Here is a 25,737-nt window from a genome sequence, read left to right on the forward strand (position 1 = left end):
ATTTTAATTGTAAGCTTTGATTTTTGAAATTTATTAAAATTATTAAAAATTTAGAAACAATTTTCATTCTTTTTTAATTGATAACATTTAAAACCCCAATCGCTTGAGTTCAATTTAATTCGAAATATCTAACCAACGGTGATTCTAAACAGCCTCATTTGTTCCACTTTCGAAAACCAATTTAATTGCTTTAATTAGCTTTTAATTTCGGCTTGAGCAAGATATGCAGTCATACATACAAATCTCCATGCTCTTTCACTTTTATGTAAGCCCGCAGAGAATAATCGAAAATTACCCAGCGAAAATTGATCAAATTGTATTGTACCTTATGTGAAATGTGTTGCAAAGCAAAGTTCACTTTTACTTAATCGCATGATTAGCAAAAGGTTTGGTTAATTAAACTTTTAAAGCAATTAGGTTTATATATATTTTTAATTTGATAAATAATGCTATATAATGGTTTAGAAATTAAAAATGTGGTGAAATTAACCGATTTAAGATAATATTGGGAAAAAGTCTTTTCGTATTTTTAATCAAACTCCAACTTATTATTTTTATATTTGTAATGAACTTTAATGAACCAAATATGTACCATTTTGTTTGATCACTTTTTGCCATTTTTCCGCTAGAGACCTTATTCCATCTGTGTAAAGCTTTTCTGGTTTCTCGGCGAAAAACTGCGACAAGTAATTATCACAGGCATTTCTTGAAGCCAACTTTACTCCAGCAAGGGAGTTCTGCATTGACCGAAACAAATGGTAGTCCGATGGTGCACGGTCTGGGCTGGTGGATGCATCAGAACTCGTCAGGTAATGCTCTCCCAGTTTTTATCGAGCCATCAAAGATGTGTGTGGTCTAGCATTGACCTGAGGGAAGACGAAGCCCTCTCTGTTGATCAGTTCTGACCGTTTTTTTTTCGATTGCTTGCTTCAATCTCATCAGTTGTTTACAGTATAATGGACAGCCAACCGTTCGCCCAGGTTGGAGCAGCTCATAGTAGATGACTCCTTTCCAATCTCATTAAACACTGAGCATAACCTTTAAAAGTGTCAATCTTGGCTATGCAATAATTTGTTGAGCTTCACGAAACTTGAACCATGATCTTTTTTGCACATTATTGTCATATTTGTTGCACTTTTCGTGTTCTGTTACTATTCGCTTCAGAAATGTTGCGATTTCATTTCGTTTCAGCAAAGAGTCGTAGATGTTAATTCGGTGCATAAAATTTTTCACAGACAATTCATGTGGTACCCACACATCGAGCTTTTTTTGTAGCTAGAATTATTTAAACTTTCAAAACCGCTCCTTAGTGATGTCATGTTCCAGTCAATCTTTTCCATATTTTTTTATATAGGTGGATAGTTCCCGAACGAAAGCGAGCGAACCATTATTGTGCTTCACGAGCTGATACAGCATCGTCTCCGTAAACTTCATAAATCATCAATGAAAATCCGGAACATTTTTAAGTTGTTGCTCAGCCTAATTCACGAACATACGACGATTCTGGTAATCAAGTGGCTTCAGTTATTTTGTCAATTTGATCTTGTAAGGATGTAATTCCAGATCGGCAGCAATATTTTCGATACTACGGGCACTTATTTATCTCTATTGTACGGGATCCTTTTCTACTGTACCTTTGGATACAAACTTTTTGTTGATATGACAGGACGATTATGACAACCATCAAGTAGACGTAGCGCTCTTAAAGTTGAGTCCACTGACTCCAAATTTCTGTAGTAAATTTTAATAATTTCGACTCACTTTTGAATCATATATCTTTCCATGATGAAATAGCAAACCTTACTGAAGAGAAATGTTAAAAGAGCGGGTAAAATATGAAGTCGTTTACTGTTCATTTCATTTCGGTGTACTTTTGTAGGGAAATCACATTTATTTAAAATGTCTTAATATAAGAAATAAAAATTAGCACTAAGGCTATAAAACTGAAAATAAATTTAAAACTTGAAAAAAATTAATCAGTCAGGTTATTTCAGAACTATAATTCATGCACTTACTCACAAATATCTACAAATATTAGGTTGTCAAAAAAAGTCTTGCGGTATTTTCGCTAGTTGGCGCTGAGAGCGCTGAATTCTAGTTTTATTCGTCACATCGGGTCATGCTATACCTTTTTGGAAACTCATTTCATTTCAGTTTGATTGATTGTCATTTCTTTTAAGTCGTTCTTGAGTTATAGCGTCGCAAACATGGAGCAGAATAAAGAGAAAATACGGCATATTTTACAATACTACTACCATAAAAGCAAAAATGCATCTCAAGCCGCCAATAAAATTTTTATGGACCCGATACAGTTTCCATTTCCACCGCACAACGATGGTTTCAACATTTTCGTTCTGGTGTAGAGGGGGTCGAAGATGCGCCAATGCCCAAAATTGCGATGAAATCGCTGAATTGGTCGAAAAAGACCGGCATAGTAGCAGCCGTATCATCGGTCAAGAGCTGGGCATGAGTCACCAAAAAAATTTTATGAACAATTGAAAATTTAATAAAAATACCGCAAGACCTTTTTGACAACCTAATATGTATGTGTGTGGTAATAAGCATATTACTTAAGAATTAGCAGCCTAGACTTTAAGTAATACATATCCTACTATACTATATGCCCCTATATATACTTGAAGTATGTGCTGTACTTTATGGTACTTGAGTATGAGTTTCTGTTTAAGCTTGTTTATATGTATTTCTAAGCAAGCATTTACGGATACATTACTGAAAATTAATTACAGTCTAGTATTATACAACAAACGGTAACTACCGGTCGCTAGGCAAGCTGGGCTTACAGTAAAAGGCATTGCGATTGCTGCTTCATTTTCAGTACTGTTACTTGCATTTCCTTTTAATTAGTCGTCATTTCCTACACATATATAATATGCATATACGTATGTTTGTGTATACATATGTAATTATCTACACATAAGCACAACTAATCGTGGGTTCTGCTGCGCGCTTCGCCGTCGACGGGACTCATTTACACCTTGTCAGATTGACATGCACTAGTTCAGATGCTCATTAAAAATCAGTTAAATGTTGAACGCCGCTTAAACGCCTATATACACATACATACATGCACTCATACAAGAAAGACATACAAACATACATATTTGTATTGAAAATTATATGGTGCCGGCTTTAAAAGCTTCTGCTGCTTAAGCATGAACATTGAAATGAACTCCAACTCAGTGCGAGCACTACCTGGAGATGTTAGCCGCGTATGCAGTCGTGCAAAAAAAAAAAAAGAATATAAAAATATTATAAATTATATAGTTGAACACCGTGACATTACGGTTTGTTTACAATTCTTGGCAAAACTGTTATTAGATCAATTATTCGGTTGCGGTTTTCAAGCGCATTTATTGCATTAGAATTGCAGCGCGTAGCAAATCACTTACTCTTCTGTGTGTGCGTGTGTATATGTGTGTTTGTGAAGTGCAATGTCGCTTGCAGTTTTTTTAAGCTTAATGGCAAAAGAAAGGCAGCGCCTTCAATCAGTTTATGTTGTGCGAAGTAAAAGGAATTTCATTTCATTTAGGTCACTTCCGCTTAACTGCATTACGTGTAAACACCTCGACGACGGAGGATACATTCACTAACGGTTGATGCGGTTGTGGTTATGCCTTTCACCAATTACACCAACAGGCCAAGACTGTCTTGACTTCCCACATGCAAGGAGTCAACTATCAATGTGCTGTAGGTACAACATGCCTTAACCCTTATATGAACATGTTTTTCCTCTTCTCTCACATGAGGTTCTACTTTTTTAATGGAAAAAATCACAGAAACTACAAATTTAATGTGGAATGTTTATTGTCATTCGAAAGAACATTCTTTAACATTTATTTTTTGAAGATTATCTCTTTAAAATATTGGCTGCGGCTACATCTCAGATGGTAGAACCGTTGATTCAAATTTTCGATGACTCGTTCGAGCATTTCGACTGATAACTGGCGAATGATACGCGTGATGAGTTGTTCCAAGACCTGAATCAAAGCGGGATTATCCGCATAGACTTTAGAATTTACATATCCACAGGAAAAGTTTAAACAGTGCGATATCACACGATCTTGGTGGCCAATCACCGGTTCAAAACGTGAAATTAACTGCTCACCGAAGTGTTCTCTCAATAAATCCATTGATTGATGCGATGCTTGAGAAGTGGCGCCGTCTTGCTGAAACCAAATGGGTTATCATGGCGCGATAATGGACGTCATTGATGGTTACGTTCTCATCTGTATAATTTTTGAAACAATATGGACCGATGATTCTATCGCCTCACAAACCACACCAAACCATTGTTATTTCTAGATGAAATGACAGCTCTTGAATCCTTTTAGGTAGTTCTTCGTCCCAAATACTCAATTTTGCTTGTTTAGATACCCATTGAGCCAGAAATGGACTTGATCGCTGGCCAAAATTTGGTTCAAAAATGTCAGGACTTCTTGGAGCTTTTGTACACTTTCAATTTAAGATCTCGACGTAAAATGCGCCAAGCCGTTTGATACTTGAGTTCGTGCCGATCTCGTTTACTAGCATCAAAAAGGTGCTCACTTGTACAACTTAGAGGGCCGGTACGTTGATATACCTAAACTCCGGACTTGATCGTAAAGAGCATGATAAATAGACGAAGTGTATTATGCCTAACACAAATATTTTTAGGAGACTAATATCAGTTTCGGCTATATCTCTTGGCTAGCTGAAAGTATGACTGCTAAGATGTTTGAAAATTGGTCTTGCAAAAGTTGGACGATGGAGGAGAAAGTGCCTGGATGTTTCTACCTCACTTTCCTCCATATAACTCTCACAACTTGGGAACCAATATAATATTCTTGTTCTTATTTCTAGGCTTTAACTCACATAATAGTCAGTGGATGATAAATCAGCAGATAATACAAGGTTAGGCTAGGTTAGATGGCTGATCTAAATTTACTCCTTTAGCATCTGCCCACCCATAACTCCATCGACAGTACTTTCGCAACCATACACTTTCAAGATGTGCAAGTTGAACTTAAGTGCCATGATCGGAGTGAACGCTAGTGCACCACACATGCTGATGAATACCGCCCGTTGAACTCTCTAGAGTTTCTTTGCAAGTGACGTCTTTTCTGGAGCCACTGATCGCTTAAAGACTCCAGTGAACATATTGGGTTTGACTATTTTGTCGTAAAGCCAGTGAACCACTTTTGGTGAGTGACCCCACCTTTTTACAACGGCTCCTCTATGGCAGAACAAGGCAATAGATACCGTTTTTGATTTTGCTTCGATTTTGGCTTCCATGAAAGCTTCCTATCCAGGATGAGCTCTTGATATTTCACTGTGTCCGCTGGTTGCTGAAGAGTGTCTTCGATTGGCGGCAGTGTTGGGGCCGGGATCTGTATCTTCTAGTGAATAAAACCATCACAGTTTTCTTTTAGTTGATGGCGAGACCGCTTACGACTGCCCAATTCCTTAACCCTACATCAATTCGTAAACGGTACTCAAGAACTTTACTTTGACCATCAGCGCTACCTCGTCTGCATAGGCAATCACCCGGCAGCTAGGATCTTTAAGTGTTTTAAGCAGCTTGTTAGCGATCAGGATCCATAGAAGGCTAGAGAGACTGCACCTTGTGGCGTTCCCCTACTCCTATTTCGTCGAGCACGTTTGTTTCCTCATTCCGTTTCAATTACTCTATTGCACAGAAGACTGAAAATGAGATATTTGATGTTTAATTCAACTCCAAGACCGGCCAGAGCAGTTACGACTGCTTGCGGCAGGACGTTATTGAAGGCTCCCTCTAATTAAATAATGTTCCGCCTGTTTCCTTATGTACCAGCCCATCAGTGTCTCCAGGATTTTAGTAAGAAGGAGATATTACAAAGCTTCCTCCAAAAATGTTTCTTAAACACCTTCAAGTCTATCTTGGCTTTATAAATTCTGTGAGAACCTTTTATTCCTGAAAGCACACAATTGAAATTTACCCCAAATGGGTTAAGCAGTCGCCTGTTTATGAAGCGGTATGTTTTCTTCCAGTTCATCGAAGTCATTGCAACAATAGCAAACATTCTTGGCATGCACTCACACACGCGCAATCCCAGATCCATAAATATACTGTGTATTTGTGGCGGTACGTGCTCGCATGCAAACTACTTAAAGACAAAGGAAAGTCACTTAGTGAAATGCAGACGAATGCAGGCAGCTGCCTCAAAAAGCACTCAGCCCGCAAAATAAGGAAGTGTCTTAGCCAAGTTGGGACTGGCTTAAGCGCGCACTTTGTTGTTTCGCCTCGACGAGCGTGTAGGAGCGGCGGGCGCGCGCAGCATCAAAAGCGCTCGAAACAAAGGAAGACACCAGCTTGAAAAACAACAAAAGAACAAAGCGCTACGATAACGCACAGTTAAAGACGCACGAGCACAGAGGCACTGGAAGTATGTATGTATGTGTATACACTATAAACATATTTGTATACATACACACATACATACATACTTTATATCAATGTAAGAACTTGGGCTTGTATCCATAGTCGCACCAAAAAAGTGAGTGTATCGTACCGAAACTGGTTTAACCGCTTTTTTGTGTTCTGCTCTGCTACGCGCTCACAAGGAAAATGTAACTTGTTTCCCCCCGCACAGCGCTACCCCTCCACCCAAGCCAACTCATTTAGGTGTGTTTGTTTGTGTTGTTGCTGCATTCTGGCGACGCTCGAGTCACTAGCTCAAAGCATATTGTTGACTTTTGTTGTTATTCTTATTGTTGTTGTTGTATCGGTGTGTGTTTGTTATTGTTTTGTCGATGCTGTTRCCCTCACTTGGCACGTCGCTGCCGCTGCCGCTGCATTTAATGGCCGTTCGTCTTCAACGTTGACTTCTGCTGTTGCTGCTGCTCGCTTTGTTGTTGTTATAATACCTTTTCTTACGCTGGTGTCTTACTCATCATTAGCATTAACCGCATAACCGCAGCACAAGCAATGGGAGTTAACAAAAAATTTTAACAATCTCGGCGCTGCTACTCATAGCCACTGGCTGGCGTGCGGACACAACAACAATAACGTACGCCAGCAATCTTTATGATTCATGGTTTAAATGACTGCTGTTGCAATTGTTGTTGTTTAATATATATGCACACATGTAATACTAGGTGTTGCTCGTCAGTCTTATAAATCTGCGTCAGTACTTTTATGTGTGTGTGTGTGTGTGTTGCTCGTCGCGTTTAAGCGCTTGTCTGTGACTTTATGCTGAGGGCTTTGACTTGTGTTCACCTTCCATCGATATTTCCACTTTTTTCTTGAAGTTGTTTGTTCTTTGTTGCCTCGCTTGACTGGCGCTTGTTGCAGCATTTCCTTCCGATTAGAAAAAAAATTAATAACCCCAGCATGCCAGCATACAAATCGCTAACAATGTGGTTGGCAATTACAACAAATTTACAAATTTGTCGAAATTTTATGATAAATGCTTTGCCATTGTTGCTGGATACACAAAGTTCATTAAATAATTTTTTCTTGGCAAAATCAGTCAGATTAGACACTCTGACTGATAGAAGACATTTACTGATGTTTTTTTTTGAGACATAAAAAAATTAATTTTTTTATTATTTTATTGTTGTATTGAATTTTCAAATACTTCTAAAATATTGCCTTAAATTTTTAAGTCGATCCGAGTAAAAGTTTCAGAGATACAACTTTGAGAATTTATATGCTCGAGGCTGGCTAGGCTAATTGCGCCGTCTTTAAACGTGTTTTTTTCTCGCAAATGTGTTTTTGCAGTCGGTTGGCAAGATTTTTGAGAACTACTCACGATCTATATGAAATTTTACACAGGTCTTTGAGATACGGTTCTTGAAGACTTGGACGAATGATTTTTTTTCGATTACAAACTATTTGAAAAAGGTCGCTTGAAGTTTTCACTAAAATTTTAAATTTATTGTAAAAAAAAATTCCAATTTGCAGTCTTTGTTTTCTTCGTCCAAGTTCTAAGTTAATGTTGTGACTAAAAGAAGTGTATTTTCACTTTAGCTGGTCCTGTAAAGAGCTATCCTGCCAACGCGGGCGCATCTTTTTTCTGAAAGGTAACCGGAAATGGCGTCGCAATGGCAGAGTTTAAAATATATTTTTCCAAATATTAGAAATGTCCTTAATTATAGTGTTCGTTTGCAAAAATAAAAATTTTAATAAAATATTTCATAATTTCTATCAGAAAAAAGTAGTTGAAAAATCTTGTTTTTTACCTGAGACTACAAATTTCTGCTAAGTTATAATTCTGAGAAAGTCTCCTTAAATATTACTCTTTTAATCCTGTGCTTCTAAAATTCTGAGGAATTATGTTTTTCTTGTGAAGTCTTCTTTATATTCTTGAACTATCAGATTTCTGAAATACCTCTATCAAATTTATAAATATATAAACATGAAAACATACTCCAATCCTTTGTTTTGCAGAAAAAAACTTTTTCCGTGATATTTTTAGCAAATACATTATCAGCTCAAAATTTTTACCAAAGATTAGTTAACAGTTTTGAATCTTTCAATAATCATGACGTGATTTATTTAGAGGTTTGTTGGCCTTGAATAGAGATAAGATTGTGGCACGGTATATCATAAACGAAGGGAACCATCACGAACGAAATTCTTCTATCATTTCATACAAGATCTTACGAACTAATGTCAAAAGGAGCATGGGGATAAACTTTTCTAACAATCTTGTTTTCATGCATTGAACGTAAAAGTGGAGAGAAGAGATCGGGAAAAATTCCTCCTGGACACAGAGTTCCCATAGGCCCAATACCTTGCAACAATTTTTGCCGATTTTTTCTCCAACAATTCATTACAATTATACCCGGATCTCAGTTATCTCTCTACCGCCCTGGTCCCAAGCGAATTGTCACGGATTCATATTTGATTTATATTGAAGGGAAATATCACAAAACACTTTCATGTCATCATATACAGGTATAATCAACGCAAATATTTGCGAATTAAGGTACGTTATGCATTCTCATTGAAAACTTGTACACTGTCTTTATTCATAAATAATTTCAGTAAAGTCCTGATTTATATTTATATTTATTTTGTAACAAAAAGTCYACGTTCGCTAATTTTTTTCCAATTAATCAAAAAAGTTTTTGGTAGATAATATCAAATTGAACCGCACATATGTTTAACTACACTTCGTTTTACAAAATTATGAAGTCTTGGAAACTAACTGAAAGTTTGTTAATTGTTTAGTTTAACTTTTATTCAGTCAGTTCGACCCCAACCTATTAGCTAGAGTGACGTCAGCAAACTGTCAATATTTACATTTATAGCTCATTTGTAAAGTTTTCGCAAGTAAATAATAAATAACAGTTATTGAAAAAATATTTGCGGTATGAACATTCCAATGCAGATCCATCAAAACCACCGCAGACTGTGACTCATGTCGATACAAAATTTAATAAATGCAGAGCTGGCTAATAGCAAAATTTGCAAAACCAATTTCAGTATATTGACAAACAAGACTTTCAATGCGATAAGATAATATTTGTATATACCCACTCGTGAAATGCCTGCAAATAATTGCTATCGCTGGCAATAAAAATTATTTTCGCACCTCTTTATTGAAGGTAGAATGCTGAAAACAGTCAAAACGGTTAATGAATTTGCGTATTAAATAATAATACCTAAATATTTTTGTATACATATATGTAGATATAATATATTCATATGTATATGTAGAAAGTTTATTTATTTTATGGAGTAAAATGATATATGAACGAAGTTGGCATTCTTCTGGAGTTTTTAAATCAGTAAATGATTTTATTACACTATTTACATAAATACATTGTTTCATGTTTGTGGAAAGGTTCCTGAGTTTAAATGAACTATTTAAAAAAAAATGTATAAACCCTTCACTGGTCTTCATTTCGCCACTCCTCAGCTTGTAGTATATGAGTACTGCTCGCTTATCAAATAAGTTATGAATTGGAAAGCAATAATTAAATTATTGAATTGAGTTGTTTAAAAATAAATACTAACTTACTGAATGGCTGGAGGGCATAACAGACCGGTGCAGTACCTCATTAAAAATATTTATCTACTGAATGGCTTTGGCTTCACGGTATTCTATCAATGCTTGATTATACCATTGTAAGTGGTTTACACCACTTGTGTGTTCGTTTCGTCGTTATCTTCGTTTTGGGAAAACGAATTTATTTACTTTATTTTAACTCTATTTGGTGTTGAGCAATGCTACTTTCACACCAGAAGAGTGTTCTCTTGATCTTGGTGATATGATATGCATATATATATCTATAAAACTTTTTTATACTCTCGCAACAAAGTTGCTAAAGAGAGTATTATAGTTTTGTTCACATAACGGTTGTTTGCAAGTCCTAAAACTAAAAGAGTCAAATATAGGGTTATATATACCAAAGTGGTCAGGGTGACGAGTAGAGTTGAAATCCTATAAAAAGCGAAAACCTATAAAATGTCATAACTAAGCCATAAATAAAGATATTAAAGTGAAATTTGGCACAAAGGATCGCATTAGACAGGGGCATATTTAGACGTAATTTTTTTTGGAAAAGTTGGCGTGGTTGGCTAGGTTTTTTGAACATATCTCGGAAACTACTATAGCTATTTAAACCAAAGTCTACACAGTCGTTTTCTTCAGGCATTTGCATATACAGTTCAAAAACGGAAGAAATCGGATAATAACCACGCCCACCTCCCATACAAAGGTTATGTTGAAAATCGTTTAAAGACTAACAAAAAAAAACGTCAGAAACACTAAATTTTACGGAAGGAATGTCAGAAGGAAGCTGCATCCAGGCTTTTTTTAGAAATTGAAAATGGGAGTGGCGTCGCCCACTTATGGACCAAAAAATATATCTCAGGAAGTACTCAACCGATTTCAATGAAATTTGGTATATAATATTTTTTTAACACCTTGACATGTAATAAATATGGGTGAAATCGGTTCACAACCACGCCTGAAATCTCGATTATCACTTTATCATGCGAGAGTATAAAATGTTCGGTGACACCCGAACTTAACCCTTCCTTACTTATTTTTTATTATTTTTCGTGTTAAGAATATTGCGATTTATTTAAAATTCTTGCGTTTATTTATTAAGGCAATAAATAACCGTTTGTCAAAAAAGTCTTGCGGTATTTTGATTGAATTTTCACTTATTCATAAAAAAACAAAAACTCATGCCCCGCTCTTGACCGATGCTACGGCTGCTACGCCGATAGACCAATTCAGCGATTTTATCGCAATTTTCGATGACAGGCCTTCCGGAGCGTGGGGCATCTTCGACCACCTCTACACCAGAACGAAAACGTTGAAACCATCGTTGTGCGGTGGAAATAGAAACTGTGTCGGGTCCATAAACTGCACAAATTTTATTGGCGGCTTGAGATGTATTTTTGCCTTTATCTTAGTAGTACTGTAAAATATGCCGTATTTTCTCTTTATTTTGCTCCATGTTTGCGACGCTATAGCTCACGAACGACTTAAGGGAAACGACAATCAGTCAAACACGTGTTAGCGCGTGAAATGAGCTTTCCAAAAAGGTATAGAATGACCCGATGAGACGAATAAAACTAGAACTACGCGCTCTCAGCGCCAACTAGCGAAAATACCGCAAGACTTTTTTGACAAACTAATATAAAAGTAAACCCAAATAATTTTGACGCGGAAAGATATTCAAATTACAATACGAATAAATTATATAAATGTGCACAAATATCAAACAACAACAATTTCCAAATCAAAAGCGTAAATAACTTCGTATAAAAGGTGATCCCTTTTAGATTCCATACTTTTTTAAAGAAAACGCACAGAAACTCCAAATTTAATGGCGAATGTTTGTTATTATTCGAAAGAACATTTTTGGCGTTCATTTTTAGAAGATTATCTCTTTCAAATGTTGACCGCGAGCCGTTGAGCTCAATTTTCGATGACTTGTTCGAGCATTGTGACCAATAAGTGGCGGGTGACGCGCGTGATGTTTTGCTCGAAGCGTGATTGTCCACACAGACTTTACGTAGCCCTGCATGAAAAAGTCTAACAGTGTGGTATCACACGATCTTGGTGGCCCGAAGTGTTCGCAATAAATCCATTGATTGATGCGATGTGTGGGAAGTGACAGTCGGTTATCATGGCGCGATAACGGTCGCTATTGTCGGTTACGCTCTCACCGGCATAATTTTTGGAGAAATATGTACGGATGATTTCACCGGCCCACAAACCACACCAAACCGTTGTTTTATCTGGATGAAATGGAACCTCTTGATTTTTTTCAGGTGGCTCTTCGTCTCAAATGTGGTAATTTTGCTGGTTTATATACCCATTGAGCTAGAAGTGGGCCTCATCGCTGAGGAAAATTTGGCTCGAAAACGTCGGATCTTCTTGGAACTTTTCAAAAGAGTTGTAAGTAAGTGGAGGTCGTCCATATTATAGTTACTTTTTAAAACTTCTAGTTCCATTATGTAAGATATCCGATTATAATTCCATTATTCTTGGTTCTAGTTTTTTCAGAGCTTTGTAAAGGTTCCTCTTTTTGTTTTAATCCCCGCAAATGGGTTAAATTGTTGATGAGATAACATAAGATTTAACCTTCGTGATCAAAACCTAATCATCAAATAAGCCTAGTCTTATGAATGTACTGTTTCATCGATTCTAAGCTACCCTGTCGATATGACTGGTGGCAAGTCGAAAACTAAAGTAGTAGATGTAGTTATTTATTAAGCTATGAGCTTGTAAGAAAATCGTGTCTTCTACTTTCTTCTAAAAAATTCATTAAGGGCTTCGTATCACTCCCTGCTATACATAACAATAGCGCGCCGGTTGTTACTTCTTTTCACTATTTGGCACCAATTTGAGATACCAAATGTAGACCGGTCTTTCTCTACCTGATCCAACGGAGCAGAGGTCTTCCTCTACCTCTGCTTCTACTGGCAGATACTGATCTAAAACCTTTAAAGCTGAAGTGTTCTCTTCCATCCGGACAACATGACCTAGCCAGCGCAGCCGCTCTCTCTTGATTCCCTGAACTATGTCAATGTCGCTGTATATTTCGTACAGCTCATCGTTCCACCGACAGCTTTACTCGCCGCTGGCAATGCGCTAAGGTCCATAAATCTTCTCTCCTTACACTCCTAAGACCGAGCCATCAGATGATGTCATTGTCCATGCCTGCGCACCATATAGCAAGATGGGAACAAAGACAGACGTTTAGAGTTTGGTCTTTGTTCATTGAGAGCGACCCTTGCTTTTCAATTGCCTACTCAGCTCTGAAATAGCAGTTGTTGGCAAGACTGATTCTGCGTCGGATTTCAAGGCTGAAACCATAAGCACAGGCCGACTACAATAAAACTCTTGTGAGAAAACGGTAACTTGTAAATAATATTATTGGTTCACTGCAGTCGTAATTAATGTTTTTTATTGTTTATTCAAGTACTACTTTGTCTACAGGGATATGAAAGAGTCTCTAAACAGATTTTCCATCAGTAGAGTGCTAAATTACTAACTTTATATGAACCACCCTATACAAATGGTATGATTATATTTTAGTTAGGGTATGAGTTAAGCCCACATATATTTGTTAGCATGCTTATATTGGCATTTATTGCTTTTTAAAATTTTCTGCACACAATGTTATCGTATTTTGGTTTTGATTCTCGCTTCAAGAATATAGGCTTGTATATGTTATTAATAAACGCATTTAAGAAACTAACTTTACGTTGGACTTCTGAACTTACTTTCATATTCTTATATGTTTTTGTAATGCCACTTTATTATTAGTATTACTGTTGTTGTTGTTTCAACTGCTTTAGCAGCAAGTGCAATTGTAACAAAAGACTTTAACCTGCGTCGTGCCATTTTAAATGCATGGAAAGGCATTACAACAATAAAACCAGATGCAACGGCACCTGTTTACCACTTCGTAACAGTTAATTGTGCCTGCGCGTGTGGTTGTGCCAGTAATCGTTACAACTTGTCTGAGCATTAGCATTAGCATTTGCATGAACAAACGATTCCGAACACACCCAGCAATTTCTTATTGCAAGCGCGTACAATTAAGTGAAGTTAGCTTGGCTGCCTTCTCTAAGCGCAAGTACGCGCTGTACTTGTTGCACGTGTGTGTTCACAACGATTGTTGTTAATTTTGCGCACGTCACCTTGATTTAAGGTCATAACCAAATACTTACTAGCTTTGCCAGCCCCACATGTAGGCCAGTGGATATGTATGCTAAACAAATATGTGCTCAAAATTATACAAAGTACATTTGTCTATTTACTTATACCGCCATTAGTGTAGACAAACACACACACACATATCGCAGACACTTATCAATTATTGACACACTAAACTTTTAAGTTCTTTTTTTCACTCGCTTTTGTATTGCTCATTGAATTATGGAATGCCGTTGGCTACTTGTACGAGTATATCTAGTTAGACGCTTGAAGGTAGAATATTCATAGTTAAGTACGCACCAGCCACTTTAGGCCGCTGTATTGGCAGTTGGAGGCTTTCGGTGATTTAGTGAGTAAAAAACACAATACCCCAGTTGGTTGTTTTGTATACCTTCCTTAACTTTAAGGTTAAGTTAAAAGTCGGAAATAAAGTACAATAAACAAACTTGAACTTGGCTATTACACACTTTGCTTATTGATTTACTAACGCAAACCGTGCGGAAATAAGTAGTTTTTATGCCGTGTTTAGTATGATATGATAAATATGTGATGGAAGTAAATAAAAACTTAAGTTTATATTTATATGTGAGCGTATATTAAATATACACATACAATATTGACAAAAAAGTACCCGGAAATTCTTCATCAATATTTATCAAAACACTTTTCATAAACACTTTCTGGGATGGCCATGAGCGCTTTCAGTGAATTTTGTTCATTCCGATCAACAATCATTGACTTGTTTGCCTGTCAAACTTATAAACCAATGTCTTATCGGCAGTTCTAATGCTCTCCATGAATGTGTTTACGGTGCTTTCAAAAAACAAGAGCTTTATCTGGAGTCGAGAGATGTCGAGCTCTCTTGCTGTTGCAACATAAATATACTCTGACCCATTCACAAGAAGGTAGATTTCGCATTCCGCTAATCATCGCGGGATCAGCCTTTTAACTATTGCACAGAGGCAAATAGCGAAGTTTTGTATTTTCGGCCCAGACCGACCATCGCTTGTAGTGCCAAGAAAGAAGAAAAAAAACGAAAAAAATAAGCGTTGTTGTGATGAGTATTATGGGTGTGACTGTTGCTAAGAACGTTATAACTCTTTCATAACTCTTCCTTAATATTTTCACATTACAATAGATAATGTAATGACCTCCTAGGTAGATAGATATATACTAAAATTGAGGGTTTGCAATGCGAGCTATGATCTACTGTGCCTGCCGCTATATCATATATGGTCACGAAGGTCCAGCTTCCTGAACAATTCCAGGAGCCTGTCAGGCGTGAATGAGATGATGTGAGTTTGCTTCGGCGAATTGCTGGGCAATCCAGAATCAGGTGTTCTGGAGTTCCCGTATTCCATGTCGAAGAACCGGCAATTTACGCAAGAGGCTATGCTCATCTTCGACAAGTGCTTCTTGAGCCTGCAGTGAGCTCTTAACCTCAAACAAGCTTCTTTTTCGGTTGTGTTAATGTTTTCAAGGATTTCGAGGACTGAAGTTTTCATGGACTGTTGCACATTTACGTTGTAAAGGAGCGGCTGTGAACTACTTGCTTCCCATATGACAACTTGGTCTACGGCGACACAGCAAGTCAACTTGTTAAGTTCGCTCATATAGGAACATATCCTTTTCCCACTCATGTGCAGGCTGTTATCCTATTCTGCTTCTATTCATTGTTGACCATCATATTGAGTTTTATCTTCTTCTTCTGCCTTCGCTTTGCCGTTTGCTCTCACCGTCAAGTTCTAAAAACTAGACACAATTGCTGAACTTGACACGAGAGATCGTGTAATGTTTAAAAATTTTGATAGAAATAAATTGTTTTCAAGCATTTTCCGATGAACATGACGGCTTATAATAAATTTAACGAGTTTGTAAATTAATTTTTTGATTCAATTAGATTTTGTGGGGGAAAAAAGTGAAGACTTTCTGCAAAATTCGAGTTTGGATGTCGTCTGAAAGGTGGAGCTATTTTGTAAGAAGCGAAGTTAGCCTTTCAGAAACTCTGAACTCTTGATGATGCCTTCCACAAATAATTCAGTGAAATATTTATTCGAAAAGATAGTATTTGAGCGAATAGAAAATGAGGTTTTACCACTGGATTTATGTGGTGAATTTTATCAACGGCGCCAATTGTGTTGGAGATCGTGAATGTTGCATTCGAACAGATGAAATGTAGATGTATAGTCCATAATATACTATGATTAAATAATTTACTCAATATGGACTTAACCTTATAATGGTCTGCATACCTTGCACTGAGTCATAAATACCGGATACAATGTTCAATGTTTTTAAGGTTGACAGTTGTTTATATATCTTCGATGTTGAGAAAGAGAGTATTTAGAAGTTGTCATCTATGAAAATTAAAGATTTCAGCAACAGACACTCTGGAAACTAATATCAACTGCAGGCCAACCCAAAAGTGCTTATGAAAAGTGTTTCGAGGACTGGAAAAACCGTTGGCATAAGTGTAATACAATCATTTGGTGGGCATTACTTTGAAGGCGACAAAACAAATATTAATAAATAATTAAACAATTTGAGGTTTATTTACTTTTTACGGCTACTCTTTTGTCCCAATATGCATAAGACTTTTAGGAATATCATTCTTTAACAAAAACATTTCATAAATTTATGCAAATACAAATACTCTAACCTCGTAATCGATTACGTTGCTTGCAACATGCAATAATCGAGCGAAATGGCTAAAATTACGCTTGCAGCATTTGCGTCACAAAGACAACATAACGGCTTACAARGCGCGGCGTTGCATTGCCAATATAGGCATGAAAAAAAATGCCAAGGCATGAAGAAATGGAAAATAATGATGCAAGCCTATTGGCAGCGCAACAACAACGACACTCTGCACATTTATGGCGCTCTCTTGCTGCCAATTGACAACCATAAAGTGTAAAGAGCATAATAAAAGTTGTACGCTGTCATTAACATAAATTTAGACATTTATTTCAATATGAATGAACTCAAATGATCGGGTAAATAGCCAAATAGCAATATGAAGCTAATTAAGGAAATAAAAATGTAAAGTGAAACAAATTATTTTGCAAGAATTTCTTTTGAAAATTGACAATAATTTATTTTTGATATTTTTKGGGTTTTTTTTCTGATTTTTTTGAGTAGTTTAATTTTTTTTCCATTATTATTATATTTTTAAATGTAAAATTAAAATGTGTAGTTTCCTCAGAAAATTAAAAATATTTTTTTTTGTATTTTTCGATTTGTTTAATAATTTATTTGATTTTTTTTTTTTAATTTTTTTTTTATTTATATTATTTTTAATAAATTGAAGGGAATCTATTGTCTCCTAAAATTTTTGTGCCATCCTGTGCCCAATTGTTTTGAATTGCTAATTGCTTTTTGATACAACGTTTCTATCACTGCTACTGTGGTTGCTATTGTTGTGGCGTTGAACTATTTGTAAGACGTGAAATAGGTCTGCGGACAAAGCAACAATGTGGAAAGAAATGGCTTTGAATGGTTTGCTTTTGAAATACACACGTATATACATATAGGTATGTGTAATATATATATACACTTATTAGTATATTTATGTGTCTTGTTTTCAAAAGCGCCACCGACAGCTGTTGTGTGCAATTATTCATATTTTGTTTGTTTTCTGTCCGAGTCGCAACTTTTTATGCTGCCTCACCACAACAAAGCGCTTCATACGAGTATATGTATGTGTACACATATATTACACATTATATACATTATACATATATATACTCCATTCAAAAGCGTAATGCTCCATCGCTTTTTGGTCCATCTGCATCGCTGCATATTTAGACATAATTTACGCACGCGCATCAGCATATCTGTAACGGTTTGCAACATTGTATGGCATATTAAGCATTCGCTTGCCAATATTTCAATGATTGAGGCATTGGCATACTTTTGATGAATTTATTATAGGCTTTCGTTACGTTACGAATCGTCCACATGTGTCGGATAGGCGGACAAATAAACAAGTCGTTTGTTTTTGAAATTTATTGCATGTCTTTATTGCAATAGTTCGGCTCTTTTGGGACTTAACTGAAGGAAATTTTTTCTTATCTTAAAGTAAATATGTTTTATGTTGCCAAGAGTAGAATATGTTTATGTAGCAGAGTGGAGATAAAGTTATTAAAGATGTAACAGGTCCATTTTTTGACCGAGTTAAATATTTAACTCACTGTAAATAATCAACAAGTTTGAATTACGGTTTCAAAATAGTTCAACGGATCTTTTCTCAATCAATTCAAGAGAAAATAAAATAGATGTTGTCATCGTTCTTGCTCATATTCATGTTTTATATAATCTATAGTCATGAAGAGTCATTATTGGGGAGCTTTCGTCTCTTTATCATGCTCAATTCATCCTGTACTGCGAACGAGCCGGAACTTGCGGTTTGCCGCTAGATGATTGAGCTTTGCGTGAGCTTGATAAGCACTGATCAATGGTAAGTATTTGCGTTGCTGCGATTTATGTATTTCTGGCTCAGAGCTAAGTACAAAGATGCATTGAAGCAATTGCTCTTAATAAAGAATTATCTCGACACATTATATATTTGATTGACCAGCTTTTGTTGAGTTTAGATCGAAATACCTTAGATGTCATATATTCGGTGAATCAGGGAAACTGGCCTGAATCAATACCAGCTTCGTTTTGTGGACAGATGAGAATTTCTTGAACTATAACTTCTAGGGTTTCTATAAAATATCGGTGTTTGGATTGTCCAAGTGCGTGCCACGTGTTCTCTCTTGAAACTAACCTAACTTTTACTTGTCGGAAGGGTGCTTTAAGGATGACACAATTTAACATAGAATTTAAGATATGTTTTCATTAGCTGTAAGTATGTTCGAGGCAATGAAAATAATCTTAGACTCTTTTCGTGTAATATTTCATGTTTTGTCAAAATCTCAATTGGGATCGAAGAACTTTAAGAAGTCATTCGTATCTTTACCGCAGTTAAGTATAAAATCTCAACTACTATTGAAATATTAAAGCTTTAGGTATTAAAGAGAGGTCTGATACTACTTTACTTTATTTTACTTGCTATATTGTAAAAGGTGCTCAATTTCGTGGCTCCCTACTGTTTTAAAGAAAAAACACAAAAAGTTCAAATTTAATGCGGATTGTTTGACTTTAAATCCTTTATTATCATTTGAAAAACAATTCTTTGGCATTTAGTTTTTGAAGATTATCTCTTCCGAATCCTAACCTTGACAGCATGTCAGATGGTTCATTCCTTGAGTCCAGTTTTCAATGACTCGTTCGAGCCTTTCGACTGGTAATAAGCGTGATATTTTGCTCTAAGGACTGCATCGAAGCGGGATTGTCTGCATAGACCTTAGATTTTATCTATTTTAGGGATCATAGAGATCTTAACTCTCTCCTGAAGAGTCATTAGTGCCTCTGTAGCGGTTAGAAATCGTCAGCATGTAGTTTTGATATATGAAGAACATTTTTTAACTATAGAGATTCAGAAAATAAACCGATGACGTCATATATCCTCTTTAAATTTTTGAAAAATGTTTATTATTAGTACTTGTATAATTGGTTTGATTTCAGTTCAAAGTACTGAAAATATGTGCTTCATATACATACTAATAATTTTTGAGCATTTCTGCATCCAACTCGTTTCCTAAATTTTAGCGATTGACTTCATTTCGCGAGTAAAATATTTATAGCACTCGAAACGTGACTGAAATCAATATTCTTGGGTTTCTGCTCTGACGTAGATATGTATATATATTTCTACAATATTCTCACGACCCTGTGGGTGAAAGTTCTTTAACCTGCCAATACATATATACAATAACTGATGACTTTGTGTGGCGTGAGGCTGATATAAATATGGATGTAAATATTTTCTGTGTATGTAAGTGTATTTGTAAACACACATATATACAGAGATATAATTTCATTATTTACTTTTCATTTCACGCTTCTCAAACAAAAATTACAAACACACACACACAGCCAAATGTAWTAGCAAATATTTATGCACAAATTCTCATTTAACCACGCAGTGCTGCCAATTAAAGTCAATCTTTGCAACGCTAATTGAATTTTATGCAAAAAAATTACGAAATTCTTTTCATTTCAGCTTTCGAAGTCGAAAATGTTTACAAAATAATTAGAAAATTATGCTTATGTAAACTTTGGGAGCACGAAACTCACTCGAGCAGCGGCGGCGGCTGTTGGAGTATGAGCATGTTTGTGTGTGTGTGTGTGCGTGAGTTTGTGTCATTAACCGGCTTGGGGGCACGTCAGTCATTTGCCTTTCATGGAAATAATCATCAAATGCCTCTAATGATGTCGCTCAGAGCGCGTTGGCGTCTGTTTCTTCGATAGTACAATTTTTGCTGGATTTTTTTTTTGCAAATAAAATACAGTTTTTTGCAAATAAAATACATTTTTTTTTTCTTGTTGATTTTTCCGCATGCCGTTATAAATTTATTGCGAGTGGATATTGTTGCTTCGTTTTTGCCACAAAATGCGCTGCGGAAGTAAATTGTCGGCGCGACACAAGCGACAAAGCGTATTGTCTGATGCCAATTGTAAGCGCTAGCCGAGCTAAAAAGCTAGCTTTTAGCAAACATACACTTATATATTTGTTTGTGTGAGTGTGTGCGCGACATGAATTTAATGAGCGCAAATTTTGTACAGCAGCGACAATAATTCATCGAACTGTGTGTGCAACATCTATTCACAGGCAAACAAATGCTTGCAACACTTTTGTATTTTCGCAATTCCGTTAGTTTTGTTGCATGTTTTTTTGCATTGTGCTTGGTATTTTATATGCATAGCATGCAAATTCCATCGCCCAGATACTTTTTCAAATCCGTATGTGGAGCTATTAAGTACTTGCATGCCACAAATTGACGTAGACAGCGCTATTATTGCTGCTGTTGGCTAATAAAGGGTGGCACAATTGTACTATGACACTTTTTATTTTGTTTGCAATTAAACTTTTTTTAAAATTTTTAGTAAAATAACAGTTCTATGTGCTTGCAAAAACACGTGACTGCTACTTCACCCTTTGATTGACTGGTTTGTATGGTGACTATATGCTATAGTTGACCGATATGAACAATTTGTTGAGAAATTGTACCGTTATCTTGGATAATATTCCATGTCAAATTTCGTGAAAATATCTCGTCAAATAAAAAAGTTTTTCATAGAAAAACTTTATTTTGATCGTTCAGTTTATATGGCAGCAATATGCTATAGTAGTTCGATTCGGAAAATTTCTTCAGAGATTATAGTGTTGTCTTTTAAAATAATCTGTGCCAAATTTCGGGAAAATATATTGTCATATGTGAAAGTTTTTCATACAAGGACAAAATTTGGAGCGATCAGTTTGTATGGCAGCTATATACTATAATAATCCGATTTGAAAATTTTTTTCGGATATTGTGCAATTTTTTTGGAAAAAACCCTTTGTCGAATTTCGTGAAGATATCTTGCCAAATAAAAAAGTTTTCCATACAATAATTTGCTTTTGATCGTTCAGTTTCTATGGCAGCTATATGCTATAGTAGTCCGATTCGGAAAATTTCTTCAGAGATTATAGTGTTGCCTTTTAAAATAATCCGTGCCAAATTTCGGGAAAATTTATTGTCATATGTGAAAGTTTTTCATACAAGGACTAACTTTGGAGCGATCAGTTTGTATGGCAGCTATATACTATAATAATCCGATTTGAATAATTTTTACGGATATTGTGCAATTTTTTTGGAAAAAACCCCTTGTCGAATTTCGTGGAGATACCTTGCCAAATAAAAAAGTTTTCCATGCAATAACTTGCTTTTGATCGTTCAGTTTCTATGGCAGCTATATGCTATAGGGGTCCAATATCTATGATTCCCGAAAAATATTATGATTTTTGAGGTGAAAAAAAAGTGTGAAAATTTTCAGTTCACTTGGGCGACCATGTCACCCTGTATTTCCGTTTGCTTTAGAATCTAGTGCTGATGCTATGGCAAATTGTTCATAAATTTTTTGCACTTTCTAGTTCGCTTGCTCTGGCAAGTGTCGTAATGTGCTTGCCATTGTTTTATTAGAGCAAATTGAATGCAAAATTTAGTGCGGAAGCGTCGTATTTGCAGCGCCAAAAAAAAAATTGCAAGCGATTGCCACACGGTAGTCGTCAATGGCATACATATGTACATACATACATATGTGGTTACGTTTGGGCGTGTCGTACGCGATTTCGACTTTCGATCGTTATTTGTTAAGCATTTTGTCTTGCTTATCTTCTAAAATAAACGGGAGGGACTTTCACTATATGGTAAGTGGCCGATTAACAAAATTAAGTGAAAACAATAAATAATTTACTTGAGCTTAATTTGACGTGTTATGTCGAAAGAAAATTTTATTTTTTATACTTGAAAAGAAATAGAATTCTGTGAAATCACAGATCTCGAAACCCTCAAGACTGATTTGGTACGTAGCATCAAGAATCAATTTATATATCAGGACGAAGTCCTTTGAAGTATGCCATCTCATGACCAAAAATAGGAACGCAAAATATTTAAGCCCCCATTAACTGAATTTGTGACCCAAGTGCTTAGACTTGAGTTTCGATCGAAAATATCGGTCAATGTGTGAGATATTTTATTTAAATTCATATTTATTTTTACGATAGCAGAATGTTTTGTGTCTAAAATGAGTTGAATAGTGTCAATACTTCCCTTAGCGTCCATTTACTTAATATAAAGTTTTTCGAACTTTCGGATGACTTTGCATATACCGCATATATCGACAAATACTTTAGTTATCTTAAACAAATTGAATTTGTTTCTCTTTTAACGGTACACATTTGTGCCTAGAATGAGTAAAATCGGATGAAAACTTGGCATAGACCCCATGTAACTAACCTGAACCGCATATTGCACTTGAAGGTACTTGCTTGACTTTAAATCCTTGCAAGTTGTCTTTATCTTTAACTTCATCTTCATCTTCATCTTCATGTTCATCTTCATCTTCATCTCCATCTTCATCGCCATCTTCATCTTTATCTTTATCTTTACCTTTATCTTTATCTTTATCTTTATCTTTATCTTTATCTTTATCTTTATCTTTATCTTTATCTTTATCTTTATCTTTATCTTTATCTTTATNAGGAAGGAATCACGCATGATACACAAAAAATGTCTATATTTTTTGTTTTCAATATATTAACAAACCCTTTATCTTCGAAAAAATCCAACAAAATTTTTCGAAAAATTAACTATATCTAAACCTACAACCCATTTTTTTGTTTTTTTTTTTTTTTTTTTTTTTTTTTTTTTTTTTTTTTTTTTTTTTTTTTGGTTTTTAGTCTCATAACTACCAATAATTTCGCAAACCATAAAAATTTTTTTGCAAATGCTAATTACCTGTCAACAGTACAACACAGCTCAACACTTTCAATTTCGAAATCATATTTCTAAACTCACACACAATTATACTACTTTAATATAATATTTTTTAAGTTTCTTAATATTCTTTTAAAGTGACTACATGTACAGCCCAACACATTAGTTATCAGTCCAAAAATAATTAGTCAGCTTGACTCGGCTTGAAGCCAAGGCTGGCGCTGAAATGACCAATATGGCTTAAAAGATCGTGTTACTTCTTGTTTTTTCCTTTCGCATGCATAACTTTTAACGATCGTGTTTGTAAGTAGTTATGGTTGGCATAAAAAATATTTGCTTTTATTTCATTGCGCGTTTTTATTGTACACTTATTTTTGACAGCCAGTGTGTGATATAAGAGTTTTTCATTCACAGCAGGTCGTGTTTCATATTTATTTTTATATGAGCTGACCTTGAATAGCTTTTTTGTAGTTTGCGTTTAGTGTTGCGTAATACGTAGAAAAGTTCTTAGATTCCCTTTGTGTTATTTGCGTGTGTTGTTGTAATGAAGAATCAATTTTAATTGAGACATTCTAGTTTACGCTAAAGCTACCTTTTGTTGAGATCTTCCGAAAGTTATGTTTTGAATGATTTAACAACTACGTGGCATGGAGCAAAAGATTTGTCATTTCTTTCAAAGTTATTAGTTCCATAAATTATAACAACAACTTCTGAAATGAATCTGTCAAATGTTTTCATTTGTAGTTAATTCCCCAAAGCTTTTTCCATAGGTTTGGTGGCAAGTGGAATAAAACCATATCCAAAAGTTTTGAAAATTAATACCCCTTTGTGACCAAACTCTGGATCTTTATCGGTTCAGCGACTTTCGCCTGTTGTAGAAACGCTAAATTTTAGAAAGTATAACCTTTCAGTTGCGATTTGAATGATATATGAGTATGTGACAAAAATAATAACTTCTGGAAAGGTAAACGCAACAAATTTGTTCACTAGAAGAGTAGGGCAAATTTAATATAAACTCTCTAAACTGTTCAACTTATCGAAATCTTCTGTGACAAGGGAGATGATATATTTAAGATCTAAGCAATTTGTGTATGTTCAATGAGTCGGCTTGACATTGAACATTCTTTCCATCTCGTTTCAACCAACCAAACAACTGTAAAGCTGCATTATGTTATAACTGTCGACATTGTCGATTCCTTCAGTCGCCTTCCACCAGTTTGCTGTTTATACTATTTAAATGAACTGGGAAATATTTAATGTTCTATGTTATCTATAAATCTAGATCTCCGACCATCTATGACCGAATACATACCGAGGTGTTTAACGCTAGAGAAAGATCTAGACTGATTCATTTACTTTTGACCTTGCTAAAGTATAATCGGAAACAACAATTCCTTTCTCATATATAAAAATTAAATAAATTTTTAGAATATTTTATTGTTACAAACATACACTATTAATAAAGAAATTGTGAAAAAAAAAATCATTCGTCCAAGTATTCAAGAATCGTATCTCAAAAACCTGTGTAAAATTTCATGAAGATCAGTTTATTAGTCTCGATAAATCTTGCCAACCGACTTCATAAACAAAGTTTCGAGTAAAACGCGTTTAAAGGCGGCGCACTTAGCTTAGCTAGTCTCGAGCGCATAAGTTCTCAAGGCTGTATCTCCGAAATATTACTCCGATTAACTAGAAAATTAAGGACAATATTCTAGAGATATTGTGTAATTTAATAAGACAATAAAAAATTAGATTTTTTGAAACCCTTAAACCCATGTAACCCTTTAAGAAGACAACTCACACATTGGCTGATATATGAGAAACACTATAAAGTCAGTCTGGAAGTTCAATAATATGGGGCTATGGGAACCAATTACCCGATTTTACCAGGAAAAGTCATTCTCTAATTTGCTTTGTTTATCTTGACATTTATTTTTCGTAAACGGTCTGTCATAGATACTGAGGATACTGAGGTTAGTTATTTGGCGGCTTGATAAATAGTCCAATTCCATTCTATTTTGAGATCTTAGAGGTTATGAAATATATTTATGACATCTGTCCAAATTACAAGGAATGAAACAGTCAAATAGTTTACTCGAACCATTCTTCTTCTTGATTGGAGTAGACACCGCTTACGCGATTATAGCCGAGTTAACAACAGCGCGCCAGTCGTTTCTTCTTTTCGCTACGTGGCGCCAATT

At 35.5% G+C, this 25,737-nt stretch overlaps 1 protein-coding gene across 6 annotated transcripts in view; it reads left to right on the plus strand.

The window, feature by feature from the left end:
- The window catches only part of LOC108967505, a 73,130-nt gene that overhangs the window by 3,804 nt on the left and 43,589 nt on the right, over nt 1-25,737 (plus strand). The window contains exon 1 of one of the 6 annotated variants that reach the window (XM_018930977.1): nt 14,502-14,520. The exons of the other annotated variants lie outside the window; for them this stretch is intronic. The gene's annotated coding sequence lies outside the window, so the exon portion shown is untranslated. Of the gene's footprint in view, nt 1-14,501; nt 14,521-25,737 lie in introns of those variants that run through there. 6 annotated transcript variants of the gene reach the window in all.

Source organism: Bactrocera latifrons, unplaced genomic scaffold (genome assembly GCF_001853355.1).
Source record: "Bactrocera latifrons isolate USDA-ARS-PBARC rearing strain unplaced genomic scaffold, ASM185335v1 scaffold_19, whole genome shotgun sequence".
Lineage (NCBI taxonomy): Eukaryota > Metazoa > Arthropoda > Insecta > Diptera > Tephritidae > Bactrocera > Bactrocera latifrons.